Here is a 5,409-nt window from a genome sequence, read left to right as displayed (position 1 = left end):
CCCCCTCCCAGCACCTCGAGGGGCCCCCTCCCACCCCACCCTAACAAACTACCAAATTTCCCCTTTCTCCATCCTGGAGGGTTGCTCCCCGTCTCCGGGGATGTCCCTATCCACTTAGCCCCTAGCGGCCCCCCGAGAGGCGGCCCCGAAGGCTGCTCCCTCCCCCCCCCCCCGGACTGGAGGGGGGGGCACAGGGTAAAGGCGGCAGGTCTCCTAGAAGCAATTCGTAAAGGCCAACTGAGGAGCGGACTCCGTTTTCCCAATTCGGACCCACACTCTCAACCCTCCCGCTAGCCCGTTCCGCTCTACCTGTGGTGGTGGCGGCGGCGGCGGCGGCCGCTCTCCCCTCTCCTCACACAGACAATATGGCGGCGGCGGAGGAGGAGACACACGGCTGGGCCGCCAGCCGCAGGGACCAGAGCGAGGCTGCAGCCACCGCTGCCGGAAGCGGAACCCCCCCCCCTTCCAAGCCGCCCGCCCTCCTGCAGAGAGGCGGGGAGGCGGGGTGGGACCGCTTCCGGCTCCGCCCCTAGTTGAGGCTAAGTGAATGCTGCCATGTTGGGTCATACTATATATATTGTCCCGGGGGGGTGGGGTCCGTGCTCCCAGACGGCAAGGCTAAACAAGAAAAGTACTCAGTAAACTATGAGAAGGAGGTATAGGAAACTGGTTTACGTTGTTTTCTTTATAGAGTTTCCCGAACAGTGCAATGAGGTGATCAAGTTAAATTCCCTCTCCCTCGTTCTCGTCCTTGGTTCGGCCTAACTAAGCTGGATGGAGATCACTACAGCTTCCTCCCGTACTCAAATTAACTGCGGAAATTCATCCAGGCTGCAACTCCGCCCCCTTAGGAAACAGCATGCGCGACCTCCAGAGTTTGTGGCAAGGCATTCTGGGAGTTGTAGTCTCTCTGCGCCTCCTCGGGAAGCGTTAGGGTTAGGTTTAGGCTTCAAGAGTTGTTCTCGGTTTCAAAACTCCCTGCTCTCTGGGAAAGGTAGCAGAACGTTGCGAGGGTAAAGGTTAGGGTCAGTGACGTCGCTGGCCCGGTGCTGACGTCACGGTTTGGGGTGGGGGGGCACTGCATTCTCTCCTGCCGCCTCTTGAAGTTGTCATTGTGGGTCGAGTAGGTGAGGAGACAAGTTGGTACCACCGTAGTCGGAGGCTTATTTAGTGACCTGAGAACCTGCCAGTGGAGTCCCCAGAATAGAGAATGGGATTGGGTCGGAGCTGTCACGGAGAGGAGAGAAGGAAGAACTTGGGAAATCTGAATGTTGGCTTTCTCCACTTTCCCACTAATGGAATGGATCTTGTCTGGTTCAATTCGGCAAACAAACACTTTCTATGATCAGAATTCTGTGTTGGTTATGGGGGTTGGGTTTAGATACATCCAGAACCTTGCTCTCATGGAGCTCATATTCTAGTACAATAGTTAATATATAAAGTGAATAAATGTGATACCAAGTAGAACGTGGTAAATGCACAAGAGAAGCCTAGATTATAATAACATCACCTTTAGTATGTGGTGATCAGTGCTCTCTGCTGGCTCTCTTTCTACATGTCTAACTGTTTCTACAGTTCCATTCTCAACTTACATAGTAGCCAGTCTGGTAAAGACCCTCATCATCTCGTGGTTGGACAAATGAAATAGCCTTCTGTTTGTTCTCCCTGCCTCAAACTTCTCCTTATTACAATTTATCTTCTACTCAAATGTCAAAGGGATCTTCCTAAAGCATAGGTCTAACTATGTTACACAAACTTTTAGCCCCTCCACTTATTAAACTCCAGTATTTCCCTGTTATCTCTAGGACCAAATATAAAATCCTACTTGATATTCAAAATCCTTCAAAACCTGCCCCCTTCCTACTTTACTTTCCCAGTCTTCTTTCATTTAATTCCCTTCCATTTACTCTACAGTTCAATGACACTGGCTTTCTTTCCCTTCTCCTCTTCTTGCCTTCTCATTGGCAGCCTCTCTTGCTATGAATGCTATCTCTTCACATCCAACTCCTGGCTTCCCTGATTTTCTTTAAAACTCAACTCAAATCTCTTCTGCAAGATGCCTTTCTTAGTTTCTCCCATTGATAGTACCTTCCCTCTGAGATTACCCTCTATTTATATTCTTTATCTTTTGTGTGTACATAGGTGTCTGTATGTTTTCTCCACTGTTTGAATGAGTCCCTTGAGGACAGAGACACTGTTTTTGCCTTTCTTTGCTTCTCCAACATATAGCAGAAGACCTGGTATATAATATACTTACTAAATATGTGTGACTGACAGACTGGCAGATTTGCATTGTGCTTCCAACTTAATCTGTCCATATTATCTCTATTCCTTTTTGTGTTTCAGCCAAACTTTGACAACTTTTCATCCATAAGGTCAGCCTTAGAGCTAAAAAGGTCCTTAGAAGTCATCTTAATCTAACCACCTTATTTTTGTTGTTATTGTTTAGTCATTTGGGTCTTGGCCAGCTCTTCATGACCCCTATGGGGGTTTTCTCGGCAAAGATACTGGAGTGGTTCACCATTTCTTTCTCCAGCTCATTTTTATAGATGAAGAAACTAAGGCAAACAGGGCAAAGTGACTTGCCCAGGGTCAAATAGCTACTAAGTGTCTGAAATTGGTTTTGAATTCAGGACTTCCTAACTCTAAGCCTGGTATTTTATCCACTGTGCCATCTAGTTGCCCCAGTATTTTACAGTCGAGGAAACTAAAGCCACACAAGTCACAAGGACCAAAGCCAGAGTTTAAATCCTGGCTCCCTGACCATAAATATGGTGCTTTTCTCAGCATAATTCTGCCTTCTCCCACCTCTATATTTTTGCTTCCTGGCCATGGTGGATAAAAATTTTCTTTCCCACAAGACTTGGGGAAATTCCTTCCATTCCTGATTCAGATACCATCTCTTCTATGAAGTCTCCTTAATCTTCTTCCTCCTGCCAAATGATCCCTAGTTTCCCAAATTACCTGTAGCACTTGGACATCTCATCTTGCTAGTATCTGAATGCTTATTTTCTCCCCTCCCCACATTAGTTTGTAAATTCTTTGAGAACAAGTCTGGGGACACAGCTATATTTGTATTCTTTTAAAGTGAGTGATAGGAAGGCAATGATGGAGTTTGAAGTCAGAAAGACTTGGGTTCAGGTCCTGACTCAGAAACATGCTAGCTAAGACCAGGTAGTTTCTCTGTGCCTGAAGCCTTGATATGGTTAGGCACCTTACCACCTGCCAAAGACAAAAATAACCAACTCCACCACCACCACAAAAAAAAAATACCAAAAAGCAAAAAAATATCCCCATGGTCTGACTTAGTATGTTGCAATAGAGGGCACTAAATTGATAGTTGTTGAATTATGTTCAGAGCACAATGCTAGGAATAGGAGATCAATAAATTAATAGGAATGTATTAAATACCTGCTAGGTGCCTGGGATTCAAAGTTAAAAATTAAATAGTCCCTGCCCTCTAGAAGCTTACTATTTACTAGGAAACAACATATAGGTACACTATATGAAAAAAAACCTTTGATGATAATTTTGTGGATATAAGGAACTCCTGAGGAAATTCTCTATCAGAGCAGATTCTTATCTAGTCAGCAATTTATAGTTGTGGGCATTGAGAGATTAAGTTACTTGTTCAGGGTTATTACAAAGCCAGTGTGTGCCCCAGGTGGGAATTGGACCCAAGTCTCCCAGATTCCATAACTATAAACCATACTGCTTCTCATTAAATATAGGTATAATTATATTTACTTATAATATAACATACTTATTATATTAGGGGCAGCTAGGTGGCATAGCAGATGGAGGGTCAGGACTAGAGACAGGAAGACCTGAGTTCAAATTTGGCCTCAGAGACACTAGCTGTATGAACCTGAGCAAATTACTTTATTCTGTTTGCTCAGTTTTTTCATCATAAAATGAAACACTGGAGTAGTTTGGTATGTCCATCTTCATCGAAGGACATGGCAAACTACTCCAGTATCTTTGTCAAGAAAATCCTCAATGGGGACATGAAGAGTTGGACAGGACTGAAATGACTGAACAATAACAACAATAAAATATTTTTTATACACACACAGGTATCCTTTCCACAACTGAATCTGGGAAATCCATGTAAAAATTTTTTACTTTTACATTCTGTTAGCAAACTTTAACTTTTTACTTATTTTAACTTTTTAAAAGAACATATATTTGTGGTATTAAAAGATAAGACATATTGACATTATACAATACTATGTATTTACACAAATATATATTATGCTTTTCTGAGTTTCTATATGGAAACTGTGATGGGGTAATTTGAGATTTGGAAGAGATATGTGTGTGTGTATGTGTATCTTTGGAATTCTAAAAGTCAAAGTTTAGAAGGGAATGTATTCTAGGCAAAGAATGATCACCTATGCAAAAGCTTAGGTGTTTTGGTGTCCAGTAAGAAATGACAAGAGGGCCAACTGAGCTGGTTAGTAGAGTTCCTCAAGAGGAATAATGTGTAATGAGCTAGAAATGTATGCTAGTGCCTGGTTGTGAAGAATTTGAAATTCTTAGTGTAGTTGAGAAAGATACAAAGTTTAAAAGAATGTTTCTACTTTCTTAGAAGTGGGGTGGGGAGAGAAGAGATGAGAGGAGGGATCAAGTGAATATTACATAAATTATAAAATTCGGTTCAATAAAAGTTTTAGAATTATGTGCTCTAGTCCTGTTGGGGCAATATGAAATTTAGATAAGAAAGGACCCCTTTTCTGGAGTTCATCATTTAGTAGAGGGATTTTGTTTAATAGGGATTCAGAATTTTATCTATACTCACAGCTTTTACTGTGGAAATTCTTGATAGTTGTTAATTTTTCTCCTCTCCTACCTTCAATGCCCACCAATGCAAATTAGCAACTCTGTAACTGTGGTCTTAGAGAATTGTTTGGAGGCACTGAGAGATAAAGTAACTTTCCCAATCTTACAGTCAGTACACATTAGACTAGAGACAGTACTTGAACCCAGTCATCCCTACTAACAGGTCTTCTCTCTATCCGCTAGCCCTGAAAATTCTTTTCTAGTGACAGAAATAGAGCATACATTTGGAACTATGTTAGTAAGTTATTAAGATGACAATACCTTTTGACCCACAACTTGGCCTATATCCCAAGGAGGTCAAAAGATCAGGGTGGGAAGGAAAGTCCCGATATATATGCATAGTGGCACTTTCTGGTAGCAAAGAACTAGAAATAAAGTTGTTCATTGACTGGGATACTGCTAAGAAATTAGGTTACATGAACACAGTGGAACATTACTTTGCCTTGAGAAAGGATGAATGTGAAGAATTCAGAGAAGCATGAGAAGATTTGTGTGTACTGCTATGGAATGAAGTAAGCAAAACCAGAAAACAATGACCACAATGAAAATGAAAAGAACAGTAAAATG

The 5,409-nt window shown here is 42.5% G+C and overlaps 1 protein-coding gene across 1 annotated transcript in view; it reads right to left on the bottom strand.

Moving 5' to 3' along the window:
• Positions 1-406, bottom strand: part of CSNK2A1 (casein kinase 2 alpha 1) — a 61,390-nt gene extending 60,984 nt beyond the window's left edge. Inside the window, exon 1 of the mRNA XM_044664280.1 lies at positions 310-406. The gene's annotated coding sequence lies outside the window, so the exon portion shown is untranslated. The remainder of the gene's footprint in view (positions 1-309) is intronic.
• Positions 407-5,409: the final 5,003 nt, after the last annotated feature.

Source organism: Gracilinanus agilis, chromosome 2 (genome assembly GCF_016433145.1).
Source record: "Gracilinanus agilis isolate LMUSP501 chromosome 2, AgileGrace, whole genome shotgun sequence".
In the NCBI taxonomy this organism is placed as follows: domain Eukaryota; kingdom Metazoa; phylum Chordata; class Mammalia; order Didelphimorphia; family Didelphidae; genus Gracilinanus; species Gracilinanus agilis.
This window is presented reverse-complemented; position numbering and strand designations above follow the sequence as displayed.